General features: G+C 36.9%; 1 pseudogene; it reads left to right on the top strand.

Annotated features, from left to right (window-relative positions):
- Window positions 1-881: 881 nt before the first annotated feature.
- Window positions 882-20,162, top strand: part of LOC149536906 (wax ester synthase/diacylglycerol acyltransferase 1-like) — a 57,570-nt pseudogene continuing 38,289 nt past the window's right edge.

Genomic DNA, 20,162 nt, shown 5'->3' with positions numbered 1-20,162 from the left:
TTTCAGTGAGTTTGTAGTCGAAAACAACAAAAAACTTACAAAAAAGTCACCAATTTTTTGTGAATTGAAAAAAAAAGGTTGAATTTTGTTTTGTCTTCAGTGCATTTTAAATGGAGATTACCCTGTCCTATAATGTGCATAGTGATTGCCTCATATTGATAATTGTTACATGTTCTGCCCTACCAAATATTTGAATTTTAATTACTTACCCGACCAACGGTCACTTCTCGATTTAATGTTATTTTAAACATCCCCAGGAATATCCAGAAAATTAAATGATACAACCTTATGTAATTCCTTATTTCCTAGGTATATTTCTGCAAGCCCACAAGTCTCCCATTGTCAGATCGAAGATATCTACGGTTGGCGCTATCTCGCTATGGGAAGTTGCACTTTGTTTTGCCATAGCGACATAGCGTATTTTGGCTGCGTGGCCGGTGGGTCCTCCTTTTCCTTGTTGTTTCTCCAGAGCTAAATTTTGATAGATCCTCGGAGGGTGCTATGGCGCTATCGAAAAATCTATGTCCCTTGCCATTAGCGACATAGCGCCCAGATCGAAAGTGATCCTGCGGTGACATCAGAAGAAAGGTGGGTCCCAAGTATGCCCCATTGGATACCAGTGATGAAATTTGGCACATAGGGTGGGACCTCAGGGAATGTGGAAGGATGACTATGCTTGAAATGAGGCTTTGATTCATCACCAACTAGGCAGTTCGTTGATGTCAGTAGTTACTTGGACCCATGCCCCTTTCGAACACATGAAGATTTCCTCACCCTTGGATCAGTCTGGATCAATGGTGGGCATTATCTCGCTATGGAAAGCTGCGAGGATATTACCCATAGCGACATAGCGCCTCGGCACGTGTGGCATATATGACATCATGGGTCTGCCCTTCTCCAAAGTAATATTATGGCTCGTCCTTGGTGGCAGTTCTCAGGTGGGTCATAGTACAGTGGTGATATTTCATTGGTCCACTCAGCCAACTCGGTGTGCAGTCGTGCAATTTTGTTGATCACGTTAGATCTAAGGAAAATCAGCAGTGGGTGCTATCTCACTATGGGAAATTGCTCAGAGGATACCCATAGCGACATAGTGCCATTGTGCCACGTGGATCAGTAGAGCCAGGTCTCACCAAGATGAAGATGCCAGGTTGTGCCAGGTGGTTGCCAAGTGTTTTGTGGGCCCATAATTTTGAGGAGATAGCGCAGTAATACGAGAAGTCTTCACGATCGTCAGATCTAAGGAAAATCAATGGTGGGTGCTATCTTTCTATGGGAAATTGCTCAAAGGATATGCATAGTGACATAGCGCCTCGACGACGCATGACAGGGTGGGACCAAGTATTGTGAAACTATCGGTTGGTGCCAGTTAGGATCATGGGGTCTAACCAGGGGATAAACAGTAGTTAAGACATTGACATTTAACGATAGTGGTTAAAACAATTGCCACAGTCAGAGTTTTAGCAAGACCACCACGGTCATGGTTAAGGTGGCATGATTAGTCCATAAGGCGTGGTCAAATTCAAGAGGACCCACGATGTGGCAAAATGAATTGAGCTCGTTGGACCATGTGGCTCGTCCTGCTTACGATTTTAGTTTGACTCAATTGACTTGCTGATTCACGAGCCAAAAAATGATGGAAAACCAAGGTTATCTTGCAAATCCGATCTCTGTGATTGATCCCAACCACCATGAAATGAATGCTAGACAAGGAAGAACACTCCACCCCTCCGATCCAATCCATCTACCTAGTCAGAATGACTTAATGGCGCTATTTCCATCCTCTCAAGGCATTATTTGACACAGAAGATCAAATATCATTGCGTCTGGATCCATATCCAGATCAGATTTCCTCCATGACTGTTCTCTGCAGGACTTAATGGCAGGTTGTTGCGAAGTAATTACAGTTGGAGGATATCCCAGTTATGCATGAACTATAAAGGCAATTTTTGTAAATTTTGTCTAGGTCGATCATTCTTTGTTGTTCTCTATTGTTGCTCTGCAATTTTAGTGTAAAAATTCTTTTTGCCTCTGAACTGAATGATATTCTACCTTATCTCCTTTAGCCATTGGTGTCAAAGTGCAAGAACTCTTTGCCTCTTACTGGTGTTTTGTAGAGATCTATGATCTGCATGACTGTATCTCCTTGGCCTATGAATGATAATATAAGTGAATCTTTCTTTCCTTGTGTCATTCATCTTGTTCTTCTGATTTGCATGTGATTTTTAGATTAAAGCAAGTCTGAATGTGTATATCCTTAGTCTCATTCTAGTGCGATAGTGCATATATGGGCAAAATTTGGTCCAAACACTCTATTTTGGTGCATCACCTCTTAGATTAGATTAGGTAGATTCACTTTCATGCTCTCCTCTCTTTTCCTTTCCAAGAGTAGTTAGGTGAATCCTGATAGTAAAAAGAAGCTAGCCTTCTAGGGAGACTCAACCTCATAGTTCAAGTCCCACAACTTCGAGGTTGTTTCCATGTTTCACGAGGCTGTCCTTAGGTAACAACTTTGGACAAGGGTGCAGACTTCAGTGACAACAGTTTTTGACACACCCGATGCGACAACCTTTCAGAAACTTTCAAGCCTACTAGTGTCAAAAGGGAAGATTTCAAGATCAATACCGAGGATATAGTACTAGCTTCGGTGTTTAAGCCTTCAAGAGGCTCATTCTTCAAGGTACTTGGTGACTCTGAGCTTCAAATACATATCTAGTTCCAGACCAAAGTTGTAGTGATTCATGCTTAGAGCTGAAACAAGGACATCTTCTAGAGGTAAGTTTCAGTATCAAGAGCTTTCATTTTCAAACCCTAAAAGAAGGAAGACTAGAATATCTTTTTCACTAGTTAGGATTACAATAGTAACAAATACACCTACAAGATCTATCTCTACTCCTGCTATTAGATCTCAGCCTAGACTGCCATCAATACATATCAATAGATCACTTGTTTACATGGTGTTGCCTACAGCTCATGCTTTTGCCACCTTTAACGATGGTAGTCCTCTTTTATTAGCCCAAAGACATGACATACCAATAGCTGCAGTTAAAAGTATACCAAAGTTTACTAGTGAAACATTCATTTCCCTCTTAGAACACATTCAAGAGGTTGCAAATGTTTGAATATCCATGGTATTACAGAGGATGATGTTGCAGTTAGGCTCCTAGCCTCATCTTTGAAGGGAAAATCACTACAATGGTATAGAGGTTTAGCTCATGGTTCTATAACAAATTGGGATGGATTAGGAGCAAGATTGAGCAAGCATTTTGAGGATAAAAGTGACTATTTATCACTTTTAGAGCAGTTGACTACCATAAAAAGAGCCCCCCATGAATGTATGACTGATTTTAATTATAGATTTCAAAAGACATGGGATAGAACACCCACTTTAGTGAAGCCTACCCCTGGTAATGCCTTCTTGCATTACCTTAGAGCTTTTAATAGTGATATTGCCACTACAATCCAAACTATGGGAGGAAATACCTTGCCTACTGCTTATGACATAGCAATAAAATTAGAGAACATCCCATTACAAGGAGGTAAACTAGCTCCAAGGCCTCCTATGCCCTTCTTTGCTGATGTTCCAAATCATCAACCAGCAATGGCTCCCCTTCCCACAACTTCTACATCACAACCCCTTACTCTAGTCCCTCAAGCTTCCACATCCTCAAAAAGGATAGATGAAATCAAGGAGATGATGCAATCTCGGATGCAGAACATGGATAAAAGAGAAAAGAACCTAGAGAAAAGATTGCAAGATTATGGGGAGAAGCTGGAGGATAACTCCTCTATGATGCAGAAAGTAAGCAACAAGGTGGTGACTTTAGAAAGACAACAAGCTCAAGGTGGTAAGCCTCATCAATTACAATATCAAATGCCAAGCAGTGGTATGCCTCCAAATCTTAATCTTTGGAACAATTATTTTGATCAAAATAGGTAGGGTGGCCATGCTTCAATCTCAAATGTATATCAAAGAAGGGCCATAGTCCCTCAAAATAATATGACTCAAGATTAAGATTTTTGTCCCTCCTGCAATTACTCCTATGCATGTTGCATGTGTCAAAAGGCTAAATCATATTTGGCTTTGACCATCCAAGAGCCTGCAATACAACCCTCATACAAGGAGGACCAATCTAAAGATGCCTCAGATATGCAAAGATGGCATGATTGCTCTTTTATCAATCATCAGATGGAGGAGCATTGTAATGTAAACCAAGATTCCATTGCTCATAACACTAGAAGCAAAAGAAGAGCTATGGAAGATGTTGTCCCTCCTCCTCCCAAGAAGGCCTCAACTTCAAATTCAATATCTCATGAGGAAGTAGAAAATAATCAATCAAGTACCTTTCAACAGCAAAGGCAAACTCATGGTAGAAAGGATGCAAGTGATCCTCAAGTTATTCCATCTCAGCCTCATACAATTGCAGCTCCCAAGGGTTCTACCAAAACACCTGCTATGCCATTCAGTGTGGTAGAGAAAATGAAGAAGAAAAATGTGAATATGTCCATATGGGATGTTGTTGCTACTATACCCATGCAAAAGAGGTTGCTACAACAAGAATTGGAAATAAATAAACCAAAGGATCAGACACTTAACATGGAAAGTGCCACAAGCCTAGTACAACCATCAAGGGAGGTAGAAAAAAGTAAAAAGGTTAGACCTCCTCCATTCTATGTTTCTCCAATTATAGGGGGCAAACTAGTCCATAATTGCATGATTGATTCAGGGGCTAGTAGTTCAATGATGACTAGGTGTGTTGTTGATGCTTTGGGAATGAAATATGAGCCCATTGTTAGGGATGTATTACAGTTGGATGGTAGTATTTTCAAGACTGTAGGGATCCTTAGGAATGTGGAGATGGCTTTACATGTATGCCCTGGTTGTACTGTAACCCAAGATATCTTTGTTGCTAAGGTCAAGCCATATTTTGCCATCTGTCTATCAAGAGACTTTACTATCCAAACAGGTGGTTTGATATCTTTTGATTGGTCATATATGTCTTTTAAAATGAGATATGGAGCCAATGCTTCAATTAGATCAGAGCCTCAAGCCCTCCATCGTATTGAATCTTACACCCCTAATTCCATCAACATGAATTGCCCTATCCTAGAGATGGACGAGAATGACATATTGAATGAGCCCACTCCCCTAGCAAAGATACCTAATTTTTTCTTGGATGAATGGGCTAATGCATATAAATTTGACCCTATGTCAAAAACCCTTGAGATAGGTCTCATTACATATTGTATATTGGAGAAAGATGCTCTAATTCCCAATCTTGTGGAAACTGAAGAAGATGTAAGTGGAATATGAAGTATGTACCTTTATGGATCAAGGAATAAGGATGGGTCAGGAGCTACTGTGATGTTGATTTCTCCTACACAAGTAAGGTATTATTTGTTATCCAGGCTCCAATTTAGTTGCACTATTAATGTGACCGAGTATGAATCCTTGATTCAAGGTCTCCTACTTGCTCAAAAAAGAGGAATCCAAGCCTTAAGGGTGTATGGAGATAGTGATTTGGTGGTTAATCAAGTAAGAAATTAGAATACCACCAAGAATGGTTTGCTCAAGTCTTATAAAAATAGGGTATGGGATTTGCTTGAAGGTTTCAATGCATTTAATATTCAAAGCATCCCTAGAAAGGAAAATAGATATATTGATAGAGTTACAGCAATAGGTGCATTGTATGATGTGCCAGGGAATCTTGAGGAGGAGAAGAAGCAACAAATTAGAGTGGTAATAAGGCCTACTATCCCTGATAATAACATCCATTGGCAAGTGTTTGACTCTGATGAGAAAATTGTGAGCTTCTTGCATAATGAGACAGAATTTTCAGAGAGAAATCAGTCAAGACTATGGGATTAGTATGGTGACCAAATCATTAACCTTAGGTCCAACAAGCTGCCTAAAGGTCTCATTACTCTAGAGAGTGTTTTTAATCCTGATGATCAAGCAAGAGGCAGGGCCGTGAACCTAGCTGTTGATGAAGATGATCACATTCTAGTCATGGATGATGATTAAAAGTCCTTAAACATGGGGAAGGTATGTTCTGAAATTGAACAAAAAAAATTTATTCATCTATGTCAAGAATTTAATGATGTATTTGCTTGGACATATGATGACATAAAGGGCTTTGACCCAAGGTTGTTTCAACATACCATAGATTTAATTAATGATGTAAAACCAGTAACACAAAAGCAGAGGCCAGTGAATCCCAAGATTGAACCTCTAATGAGAAAAGAGTTATCCAAGTTGATTGAAGCCAATATATGTTTTCCCATCAAACACTCATAATGGTGAGAAGATTCCTCCCCAAGATTAGTTAGGCGCATCCTGATAGTAAGAGGAAGCCATCCTTCTCCAGAGACTCAACCCCATAGTTCAAGTCCCACAGCTTGGAGGTTGTTTCCATGTTTCACGAGGTCGTCCTTAGGTAACAACTTTGGACAAGGGTGCAGACTTCAGTGACAACAATAACCTTGTAGGTGCCTTGAATTTTATGAAACATATCTTTGAGTTTTATATGGACCAGTATTCATCTAGATTGGTTTCCTTACCTAAATAGTTTCCTATGATAAATTAGTCACTGGGCCAATATAAATTAATTGGGATATGCAAATTAAATGTGTGCATAAATGGTTGTGGAAATTAAATAAATGAACTAATTAATTCTGTTCATTTGATATCAATCCGATTATGACAGATATTGTTAAGTGATTTTGTGTATGGTTCTTACAAAATAATATAGTGTGTGTTACATAAGGATGGATCTTATGTGCCTACATAGTAAGATTCCCCTTCCATTAATAATAAAAAGTGACAGCTAAACAATAATTTACAATATACAACTTTAAGGGTTTTTCTTAATAATGTATGGTAATAAATTAAATGTGGAGATCAATAGAATTTGTAAATATTGATCATAGGGAACTTACAGCTCATGGACATCCTCATTCATTATGTATGGTTGTTATATCAGAATGAAAAATAAAAACATTTGTATCAGAAATTTGTATGTGATCTAACTTAGAATCTAGCATATTGATCATTACAAACTATGGAAACTTTAAGAATTTGAAAATAGAAAGTGTTGTGTAAGATAAGATAAGATAAGATAAGATCAATTTATTAATGTCCAAGAAGAGACCAACAAGGGTCTAAAGGACTACAAATAGTACAAAGGGGAAATATTAGTAGGGGATCACCAAATGGTGCCCATAGAAAGAACGTGAAAGCAAAAATAATAAAAGAACCAAGAAAATGAAATAACAATAGCTAAGAATATCTCATAGGCAAGAAGTACTCTAGAATCGAAAGGTAGACATTAGGGCAATTAGATAGTTTGGAAGGTCGCCTCTGAGGTCTACTAGAGATGTGTTATCGAGTGTAATCTTTGTGGGGTCTCACATATCTACTGTGAATCGAGATAGTGCAGAGAGGTTGCTTCAATCCTTGAGTAGGAATTATAGGACTGAAGAAAGAGGTGGTGAGTTGTGTAAGGGTTGATATCGAGCAAAGTTGGAGTTGTATCATGTGCTCGTGAAGTTCCATAGTCCCTTGAAGGTAGAGTGCAAGACAATGCTAGTCAATGTATCTGAAGAATGAGGGAAGAGACCGACACTCTTTGAACAAACAATAGAATCTCTCTTGAATCTCATAATAAATGGGACAATGAAAAATAAAGTGAGACTTGATCTCGACCTCCTGGAGGTACAAAAGCCGACATGTCTTATCCTTCCTACTAATTGTTAGAGTAAATAATTAATTTACTAATTATTTATTGTATTTACTTAAGCTTACTTAGGTAAATGCATTTATTAATTAGATGTAGCCTAGGAGTTAGTTATAAGTTGTTGACAATACAGAAGTTTGTTCTCTCTAAGTCATACTTATCCTCTCACTTTGTTTGAGGACTTTCCACCTCATGTGGATGTATGCTTAGTTGTTACACTTATCTCCTAGAAGCTTCTAGCTCATTCTGGAAGATTCCTAGAGCTCTTTATATTCAGGCTCCCTCATTGTATTTCATAACAACATCACTTCTTGCATATTGTAAATACATATTTTCTCATTTTCAATATCTTTTGGTCTCTCATGTCCTTTTAGGGTTTTTCTCTTGCTCCACGCTCTTCTCTCCTTGGCTTCCCTTTGACAGGTTATTCGCATGCAAGTGATCTTGGGCATCTTTGGAGTTGGATTTCATCAACTCCAACATGGTATCAGAGCCTCCCTGCTGCTGCTTAGTTGAAAAAAAATTTTAGCCATGATTTGGAGTCACAAACCCTAGTTTGTTTATGTATTTTTTCTTCAAATTAGGGAAAGAGTAATTTTTCGGAGCACTTTGGGCCCAAACAGATATTGCCATTAAATTCGGAAGGTCGTTTGTAGTTAGGATTCATATAATACTTTTTAGTTTTGGAGACAGAGCTCTAGGAAGCAAAAAAAATTTCATTCCAGGGCTTTTTTGTATCGATCATATAGATTTTTGAGAAAATTTTTTTTTAAAAAAATTAGCGTAGAGCGCGCCACCGCAGCTCTACCAAGTGGCCATCGTGGGGCCACTCGTACTCTGCCCGCACCCCGCTGTGACAGGCTGCGCCACCCATGAGACACTTAGTCCCCGCCTCTGCCCAAGTGGCGATGCCTTGGTTCTTTCCACCGACGACGACACTAGTTCTCCACCTCGATCTCCACTCTACTTGTGTGTCAGCTCCACCGCTCGCATGGACACTTTGTTAGCACACTGTTGGCAGTTTGTGGCACATTCAGCAATTGACACATGTGTCTTGCTCAGCTAAACAGTCAGCGCCACAATCTTGGGTGGCACTCTATCATTCGACAGCACCAGGTGTAGTCAACCAGTGCAGGGGTCACATGTGGCTTGGGTGCCACATGGCACCTTACCACATGGACCTACCACGTCCCCTTGCCATGTCAGCTAGTTTGCCACATGGACCTGCCACGTGGCACCTTTTTTTCATTGACGGTTGATAGGACATCAATTTTAAGCTAGTGAAATGTTGATGTCATCATGATGTCAGCACTGCATCAACACACCTTCTTGCACTCTCTGAGGTCAATTTTGACCAACCTTCAACTTTTTGGCAATAACTTGAGCATACAGAGGTATTTTTCCAATCCGAAAGAAGTGTCAAAAAGCTGGTTCTGAGACGGAGACATTGGTGTAGGTATTTTTAGGTTTTGATGCATTTTATTGCCTTTTTTATGTCAAAGTCTAAAGTTGTGTTTTTGACTCTAGCAAGCTTATCTTTTGCTTCCAATGTCAATTTTTTGAAAATTTTATATTTTTGGAAATCTAGTTTTGTCACCTTTTTAGAAATATATTCCTTTTCCTTAGATTTTGGCCCATGCTCTTTCTATCATATTTTTGGCATTTTTGCTACATGGTGGATATCTTGAGTGTTTTAGGCCCGAGGATCGTTTTCTTGGCATGGTTTCCTTTGTTTTGGGTTGTACTTTATTTTGTTGTAGCTTTCTTTTGGTTTTGATCATTGTAGCTATCATTTTGAAGCACTTTTATGTATCAAACTAAGATAAAGTGCCACTCTTGGATTCTAGGGGTCATGAACATTGTTTTTGAGTCAGTTGTACTTGCACTATTTTCATAAAGCACCATGGGAGGATAGTTGTTTGTTGTTTTAGGCATTCTCCCTTTATCAAGTGAGTGTCCCTTCCATGAAATTAGCCCCATGCAGCGTCATTGTGATCGTGTCTTTATAGGTGTTTGTACCTCTTCCTCTCTTGTCGTTCTTGGTTCATTTGCAAGAGACTTTGGCCCACCTTCTCGGTTGCCTATCATCTCACCCCATCTGCATTAAGGGGGGTTATGTTGTTGTTCTAATGCATCTATGGTTCGATGGTTCGATAGTGTGAGCTATGTATTTAGTGGTTATCCTATATACAAGGTGATTGTAGTGGCTGGCTACCTATGCATTTCGATGAGATGGATTATCTACCATATAGACATGCTCGGTTCATGCCTTCTTCTTCCATGGATGTTCTTCAAATCAGCAATTTTCTTCTTGATAGTAGATTTGCAGCTCTTCTTGCTTCAATGATGCTCTTCATGATCACTTCTTGTTCCTATTTTAGGGGACATTTCCCTTGTTGGAGGCTTCTTCAGTTCTTCACTAGGTTCTTACCTTTTTTGGGGGAGAGTTGTTCCCATGTGGTTTTCTCTCTTTCCCCATTTTCAGAGGTTAATTTTTTTTTTATTGTTCATGGTTACCTAACATGGCCTTGTTGCTAGGACCCATTTTGCATTTTACATTTTGCATTTCATCCTAGTTTTGTGAGCTTAAGGCATTTCCCTAAGTTGCACTTAAGGGGGGGTGTTAGAGTAAATAATTAACTTACTAATTATTTATTCTATTTTCTTAAGCTTACTTAGGTAAATGCATTTATTAATTAGTTGTAGCCTAGGAGTTGGTTATAAGTTGTTGACAATATAGGAGTTTGTTCTCTCTAAGTCATACTTATCCTTTCACCTTATCGAGGACTTTCCACCTCATGTGGATGCATTCTTAGTTGTCACACTTATCTCCTAGCATCTTCTAGCTCATTCTGGAAGATTCCTGGAGCTCTTTATATTTAGGCTCCCTCATTGTATTTCATAACAACATCACTTCTTGCATATTGTAAATACATATTTTCTCATTTGCAATATCTTGTGGTCTCTCATGTCCCTTTAGGGTTTTTCCCTTGCTCCATGCTCTTCTCTCCTTGGCTTCTCTTTGACAGGTTATTCGCATGCAGGTGATCTTGGGTGTCTTCAAAGTTGGATTTCATCAACTCCAACACCAATCTGGTGATTAGTCTGAATATGTAGCTAGTGAGATACCACCCTAAAAGATCCCAAGGAGATGCAAAGAGTGTGAGTCCAATGATGAGTGAGGTACCAAATATGTAAGATGATCTCGTCTTGGATATCAAAAAGGTGCTCAACATAGAAGGCCATGCATAGACGGAGCCCACTTGGGGGATTCTTTCAGGTCATGATAACATACTGTCTATAGATGTCAATTCTAACATGCACATTCAACTCCCACTAAGGTGGAAGAAGATGAGCTTATAAGGTAAAATATGTTCTTATATGCACTTAAAAAAATAATACAATCAGAACACATTTAAGATGTGTCAAAATAATGAATGAACAAGTAAACAACTATTCAAAACTACAAATTAAATAACACAAGAAAGATATAGTAGCAGAGAAGTTGTAATGATCAACATTTTGACAAAAAATTCCACATCAACAATATACACAACACACCAAAGTCAGTCAACTAAGTCAAATGTTAATTCCACAAATTAAGAAAATAAAATTAATTTCTATTAAAAATAATATTAAAAAATGTTATGGGATTTTTGTTAGGATTAACCATGGATAGGAAATAAAAATTACATGAAAATATAACCAATATCAGAAAATAATAAATCACACATAAGAGAACACAAGACACAAAGATTTAGTGTGGTTCATCCAATTCCTAAGCTATGGCCACCAAACAACGAGTCTAATATTATTAATATCTAGTGATTACAACCTAATTACAACCCATAGTCCCTTACAGTGCAATACCACTACAAGATGAAATTATCGCATCACACCTTATGAAATCCCTAACACTAGGTGATTTTATACATGTGTTTTTGCCACTCTAGGGTTACAATTAGTTACAAGATGTTGGCCCAAAAATGTTGATAAAATAAGCTCAAACCCTGTTGAGGAATTATGGAGTGTGTATAGTACTTCCCTGATTAGTCACCGCAAACAACAGTTTGACTAGCTTGTCGAATAGAAAATGGTACACATGAGTCAATATTGAAGTTGATGAAAGATCAAGCCCACAAATCACAAGAATTACTGGTATGAAAACAATAGTCACAGAAAGAAGGTAGATGGAAAGGCCCAAATTAAATTGTTACTCAAGATTGTAAATTTATTAGTTCCAGTTAACTTATGCTTCCACTTAGTCCATTGTGTTAATATCTACACCAATCAGATTTTAGATTTAATTCATATAGTAATGTTTGCAAAAGGTTTTGTAATTTGCATTATTTTTTAGAATTGAAACATACAATTTTTTGAAAACCTTACTAGCTCATGATGAAAAAGGCAATGAAAAAATTTAATTTTCTTCAACAAAAATACAACTATTTTTCCCAACACCTCTATTAATGCAAGCATTAATTGCAACTTTATCTTTTCTTTTCTTGTGACAAGTGGATAAATTTTATTAAAAAATAATAATTTTCCTAACACATCATGAATGCATTAATTTCAATTTTATCTTTTTCACGTTTGTGACTAGTGGACAAACTTTTTTTAAAAAAGACAATCACTTTTAATTGATGTTTATTTTTGTAATTTGTAAAATGCTATTAAATATAGATATTTTAATAAGTATAGGTATTTTAATCAAATATAGAAATTTTAACTCTTTTAAATTGTCAATTTCCAAAAATTATTTTTTATATAGCTTAATTTCATATTTATTTTAATTTTAATTTATATATAAGTTTAAATTAGAATTTAGTTTCTTTTGATTTGACATATCTAAACCAATGCTTTTAATAGATTTATTGTTTATTTTTTATTTTTATATATAATTTTTATTATATTGATAATTACAAAAATAAATTAAGCCTATGATAAATTAGTCACTGGGCCAATATAAATTAATTGGGATATGCAAATTAAATGTGTGCATAAATGGTTGTGGAAATTAAATAAATGAACTAAGTAATTTAGTTCATTCGATATCAATCTGATTATGATAGATATTGTTAAGTGATTTTGTGTATGGTTCTTACAAAATAATATAGTGTGTGTTACATAAGGATGGATCTTATGTGCCTACATAGTAAGATTCCCCTTCCATTAATAATAAAAAGTGATAGCTAAACAATAATTTACAATATACAACTTTAAGGGTTTTTCTTAAGAATGTATGATAATAAATTAAATATGGAGATCAATAGAATTTGTAAATATTGATCATAGGGAACTTACAGCTCATGGACATCCTCATTCATTATGTATGGTTGTTATATCAAAATGAAAAATAAAATCATTTGTATCAGAAATTTGCATGTGATCTAACTTAGAATCTAGCATATTGATCATTACAAACTATGGAAACTTTAAGAATTTGAAAATAGAAAGTGTTGTTAAGATAAGATAAGATAAGATAAGATAAGATCAATTTATTAATGTCCAACAAGAGACCAACAAGGGTCTAAAGGACTACAAATAGTACAAAGGGGAAATATTAGTAGGGGATCACCAAATGGTGTCCATAGAAAGAACGTGAAAGAAAAAATAACAAAAGAACCAAGAAAATGAAATAACAATAGCTAAGAACATCTCACAAGCAAGAAGTAGTCTAGAATGGAAATGTAGACATTAGGGCAATTAGATATTTTGGAAGGTCGCCTCTGAGGTCTACTAGAGATGTGTTATTGAGTGTAATCTTTGTGGGGTCTCACATATCTAGTGTGAATCAAGATAGTGCAGAGAGGTTGCTTCAATCCTTGGGTAGGAACTATAGGAATGAAGAAAGAGGTGGTGAGTTGTGTAAGGGTTGATGTCGAGCAAAGTTTGAGTTGTATCATGTGCTCAAGAAAGTTCCATACTCCCCTGAAGGTAGAGTGCATGACAATGCTAGTCAACGTATCTGAAGAATGAGGGAAGAGACCGACACTCTTTGAACAAACAATAGAATCTCCCTTGAATCTCATAATAAATGGGACAATGAAAAATAAAGTGAGACTTGATCTCGACCTCCCGGAGGTGAAAAAGCCAACATGTCTTATCCTTCCTACCAATTGTTAGAGTAAATAATTAATTTACTAATTATTTATTGTATTTACTTAAGCTTACTTAGGTAAATGCATTTAATAATTAGTTGTAGCCTTGGAGTTAGTTATAAGTTGTTGACAATACAGAAGTTTGTTCTCTCTAAGTCATACTTATCCTCTCACCTTGTTTGAGGACTTTCCACCTCATGTGGATGTATGCTTAGTTGTCACACTTATCTCCTAGAATCTTCTAGCTCGTTCTGGAAGATTCCTAGAGCTCTTTATATTCAGGTTCCCTCATTGTATTTCATAACAACATCACTTCTTGCATATTGTAAATACATATTTTCTCATTTGCAATATCTTGTGGTCTCTCATGTCCTTTTAAGGTTTTTCCCTTGCTCTATGCTCTTCTCTCCTTGGCTTCCCTTTGACAGGTTATTCACATGCAGGTGATCTTGGGTGTCTTTGGAGTTGGATTTCATCAACTCCAACATGGTATCAGAGCCTCCCTGCTACTGCTTGGTTGAAGAATTTCTTAAGCCGTGATTTGGAGTCAAAAACTCTAGTTTATTTATGCATTTTTCCTTCAAATTAGGGAAACAGTAATTTTTTGGAGCACTTTGGGCCCAAACAAACGCTGCCATTAGATTTGAAAGGTCGTTTGTAGTTAGGATTCATATAAAACTTTTAAATTTTGGAGATAGAGCTCTAGGAGGCAAAAAAAAATTCATTCCAGAGCTTTTCTGTATGGATCGAACAAATTTTCAAGTAAAAAAAATTTAAAAAAATTAGCGTAGAGCGCGCCACCGCGGGGCTGCTCGTGCTCCACCCACACCCCACTGCATCAGGCTGTGCCATCGATGAGACACTTAGTCCTTGCCTCCGCCCATGCGGTGACACCTTGGTTCTTTCCACCGATGGTGACACTGGTTCTCCACCTCTATGCCCAGCTCCTCCTCGATCTCCACTCTACCTATGTGTTAGCTCGGTCGCTCGCATGGACACTTTGTCAGTACACTGTTGGCAGTTTGTGGAACATTTAGTAGTTGACACGTGTGTCTTTCTTAGCTGAATAGTCAGCACCACAATCTTGGTTGGCACTCTATCATTTGACAGCACCAGGTGTAGTCAGCCAGTGCAGGGGTGACATCTGGCTTGGGTGCCACATGGCACCTTGCCACATGGACCTGCCACACCAGCCAATTTGCCATGTGGACCTGCCATGTGGCACCTTTTTTTTTCATTGACGGTTGACAGGACATCAATTTTAAGCCAGTGAAATGTTGATGTCATCATGATGTCAGCACTGCATCAACACACCTTCTTGCACTCTCTGAGGTCAATTTTGACCTACCTTCAATCTTTTGGCTATAACTTGAGCATACGGAGGTATTTTTCCAATCTGAAAGAAGTGCCAAAAAGCTGGTTCCAAGACGAAGACATTGGTGTAGGTATTTTTAGGTTTTGATGCATTCTTATTGCCTTTTTAAAGTTAAAGTCTAAAGTTTTATTTCTGACTCTAGCAAGCATATCTTTTGCGTCCCATGTCAATTTTTTGAAAATTTTATATTTCTAGAAAGCTTGTTTTGTCACCTTTTCAGAAATATATTCCTTTTCCTTAGATTTTGGCCCATGCTCTTTCTATCATAATTTTGGCATTTTTGCTACATGGTGAATATCTTGAGTGTTTTAGGCCTAAGGATCATTTTCTTAGCATGGTTTCCTTTGCTTTGGGTTGTACTTTATTTTGTTGTAGCTTGCTTTTGGTTTTGACATTGTAGCTATCATTTTGAAGCACTTTTATGTATCAAACTGAGATAAAGTGCCACTCTTGGATTCTAGGGGTCATGAACGTTGTTTTTGAGTCAGTTGTACTTGCACTATTTTCATAAAGCACCATAGGGGGATAGTTGTTTGTTGTTTTAGGAATTCTCCCTTTTTCAAGTGAGTGTCCCTCCCATGACATTAGCCCCATGCAACGTCGTTGTGACCATGGCTTTATAGGTGTTTGTACCTCTTCCTCTCTCGTCATTCTTGGTTTGTTTGCAGGAGACTTTGGCCCACCTTCTCAGTTGCCTATCATCTCACCTCGTCTGCATTAAGGGGGGGTTATGATGTTGTTCTAATGCATCCATGGTTCAATGGTTCGATAGTGTGAGCCATTTTTTTTATTGGTTGATCCTATATAGAAGGTGATTGTAGTGGCTGGCTACCTATGCATTTCAATGAGATGGACTATCTACCATATAGACATGCTTGGTTCGTGCCTTCTTCTTCCATGGAGGTTCTTCAGATCAGAAATTTTCTTCTTGATGGCAGATTTACAGCTCTTCTTACTTCAATGATGCTCTTCATGATCACTTCTTGTTCCTATTTTAGGGGACATTTCCCTAGTTGGAGGCTTCTTCAGTTCTTCACTAGGTTCTTACCTCCTTTTGGGGGAGAGTTCTTCCCACATGGTTTTCTCTCTTTCCAAATTTTTAGAGGTTAATTTTTTTTTATTGTTCATGGGTACCTAACATGGCCTCGTTGCTAGGACCCATTTTGCATTTTGCATTTTGCATTTCATCTTAGTTTTGTGAGCTTAAGGCATTTCCCTAAGTTTCACTTAAGGGGGGGTGTTAGAGTAAATAATTAACTTACTAATTATTTATTCTATTTACTTAAGCTTACTTAGGTAAATGCATTTATTAATTAGTTGTAGCCTAGGAGTTAGTTATAAGTTGTTGACAATACAGGAGTTTTTTCTCTCTAAGTCATACTTATCCTCTCACCTTGTCGAGGACTTTCTACCTCATGTGGATGTATGCTTAGTTGTCACACTTATCTCCTAGCATCTTCTAGCTCGTTCTAGAAGATTCCTAGAGCTCTTTATATTCAGGCTCCCTCATTGTATTTCATAACAACATCACTTCTTGTATATTGTAAATACATATTTTCTCATTTGTAATAACTTGTGGTCTCTCATGTCCCTTTAGGGTTTTTCCCTTGCTCCACGCTCTTCTCTCCTTGGCTTCCCTTTGACAGGTTATTTGCATGCAGGTGATCTTGGGTTTCTTCGAAGTTGGATTTCATCAACTCCAACACCAATCTGGTGATTAGTTTGAATATGTAGCTAGTGAGATACCACCCTAAAAGATCCCAAGGAGATGCAAAGAGTGTGATTCTAGTGATGAGTGAGGTACCAAATATGTAAGATGATCTCGTCTTGGATATCAAGAAAGTGCTCAACATAGAAGGCCATGCACAGACGGAGCCCACTTGGGGGATTCTTTCAGGTCATGATAACATATTGTCTATAGATGTCAATTCTAACATGCTCATTCAACTCCCACTAAGGTGGAATAAGATGAGCTTATAAGGTAAAATAAGTTCTTATATGCACTTAAAAAAATAATACAATGAAAACACATTTAAGATGTGTCAAAATAATGAATGAACAAGTAAACAACTATTCAAAACTACAAATTAAATAACAAAAGATAGATATAGTAGCAGAGAATTTGTAATGATCAACATTTTGACAAAAAAATTTACATCAACAATATACACAACACACGAAAGTCAATCAACGAAGTCAAATGTTAATTCGACAAATTAAGCACATAAAATTAATTTCTATTAAAAAATAATATTCAAAGATGTTATAGGATTTTTGTTAGGATTAACCATGGATAGGAAATAAAAATTACATGAAAATATAACCAATATCAAAAAATAATAAATCACACATAAGAGAACACAAGACACAAAGATTTAATGTGGCTCATCCAATTCCTAAGCTAAATATCTAGTGATTACAACCTAATTACAACCCATTGTCCCTTACAGTGCAATACCACTACAAGATGAAATTATCGCATCACACCTTATGAAATCCCTAACACTAGGTGATTTTATACATGTGTTTTTGCCACTCTAGGGTTACAATTAGTTACAAGATGTTGGCCCAAAAATGTTGATAAAATAAGCTCAAACCCTGGTGAGGAATTATGGAGTGTGTATAGTACTTCCCTGATTAGTCACTGCAAACAACAGTTTGACTAGCTTGTCGAATAGAAAATGGTACACATGAGTCAATATTGAAGTTGATGAAAGATCAAGCCCACAAATCACAATAATTACTGGTATGAAAACAACGATCATAGAAGGAGAGAAGCAAAAGCTACGAAGGTTGGAATTCCAAGATCCATAGTTGAGACATTTTTGATGAGAATAAAGAGAGATTGCTATTATCAAAAGTGAATCAAGCATTGCAAAGAGATCAAAACCTTAATAAGAACCTAACCTAGGTTGCACGATAATAATTAATAAAAGAATTAATTAATAGATGCCTAAAGTTTAGCTTAAGTAGAATAGAGTTAATTAGAAAATACCTAATTACTCTAACACCTCTCCTTAAGATAAACTTAGAGAGTAGCAAAAAACCTAGAAACTACTACCAAAAGTAGAATTGGATCCCAACAACAAGGCCTGAGGAGGTACCCAAGGACAACCAAATCTCTATGAAGAGGACAAATAGAGAAAACCACATGGAAAAGACCCTACTCCAAAAAGAGATGAAAAAAATGCTAAAAGAACTTAGTGAAGGACTGAAGAAGCCTCCAAACTAGAGAATGTTGTAGAAGATAGAAAGAAAAGATGATTATGAAGAATGCCACTAAGGCATGTAGAAGTTGCAAAGTTCTATCAAAAGTAACTATTGATCTAAAGAAAATCTACTTAAATAGAACCTGACTAGGTAGAGAAGACTATAATCTACATTATTGTTCTCATAAGGCACTACTCGAATCAAGAAGCACACAATGAAAAACAACTGAACATAAAGATATAGATGACATAAGACACCAAAGCCTAAAGATATAACCAATCAAACATGGAAGGATGCAACCAAAGTAGGAATGAAAAGAAGAGTGTCTATATGGTAAATGTTTCATCTCACCAAAATGTAAAGGTACCTAGATGCTGCATCCATCTAGTACATAGGATCAAAAGTTGAATACATAGCTCACTCCATCAACCCAAGGAAGTATAAGAACCAATAGAAGAATCCCCCCAATACAGACAAGAGTTAGGTGACAGGCAACTAGAAACATTGTCCAAAAAAATTGCATGTCAAGGAACCACGATTAAGATGCACAAAAGTAGACATATGTGTGTACTGAGGTGATCAATTTTAGACATGCCATGAGGCTAATGTCATAGAAGGGACACTCACTAGATAGACAAAGATTGCAAAGAAAGGAAAAACATCAACCCCCATGGCACTTTAATTAGAGTAGTGCATGTACAATAAGACACAAGATATGGTGAATACTAACAATATAATAATCTACATGAGTGTCCTTTGATGAGACTTCTCGATTTAGAAGGAAAAACAAGAAGAACAATTGAACTAAAAATATAGATGAAATATGACACTTTATCTTAGTGCATTTGCAAGAGTGCATATAATAGATGTCTAAATAGACCAGAAGAGACATAAGGCTGATACAACAATTAATACAACCCAAGATGAATCATCAAAAGCAACAAAATCATTCCCCAGACTTGAAACAACCAAGATATCTACCAGAATGAAAAAATGAAAAAGGACTATATAGAAATGGACTAGAATAGAATATGAAAAAACAACCAACATCAATGAAAAGAGCTCTAAAAGAGCTTTCCAAAGCTATAAATAATTCCCAAATCAAAGATTAAATACTCAAGATAAGCCTCTCAGAGTGTAAAATAGAATTCCTACCTTAGACAAAAGAAAAAGTCGTAAAAAGTATCAAAACTAAAAATTATCTATACCATTATGATAGGCTCAGAACCATCTTTCTGATGATATCTCATTTGTAGAATCGTATTCCCGAGATATGAGAAAAAAGTTGATGGTAGGTCCAAACAAGGCTTGAAGGGGTGACATGAGTGCTAATGCAATGCTAATGTCAGGAAGTGACGAGCATAAATTTGATGGTCAAATGGTCCTTGAGGCAAAAAAAAGCCAAAAATATGACCTATTCTGGAAAAAAGTAGTAACTAGAAATACTATGCCAAAAAACAAAGGGGTGGTATTGAAAGAAAAATCTGATGACAAAGATGCTAGGAAAATAATACTAGTGGAAAATTTTTTTTGGCATGTACTTGAAATTTAAAAGACGTGATAGGAAAAAAAAAAACACTAGCTCCGAGGAAATGATCATGAATAACCTCCCAAAAAAAAGTCTTCGTACATAGCCTAGTTCAAATGGTGATGTGGGTCTTTCTATAACCCAAGTCATAGATGATCTCCAAAAGATGTACCTTTAAAATAAATAAAAGTGCTATATCTATTGCATTCTCA

This window comes from Cupressus sempervirens, chromosome 10, assembly GCF_028749045.1.
Source record: "Cupressus sempervirens isolate cs-2001-9-10 chromosome 10, ASM2874904v1, whole genome shotgun sequence".
NCBI classification, from domain to species: Eukaryota; Viridiplantae; Streptophyta; class Pinopsida; order Cupressales; family Cupressaceae; genus Cupressus; species Cupressus sempervirens.
This window is presented reverse-complemented; position numbering and strand designations above follow the sequence as displayed.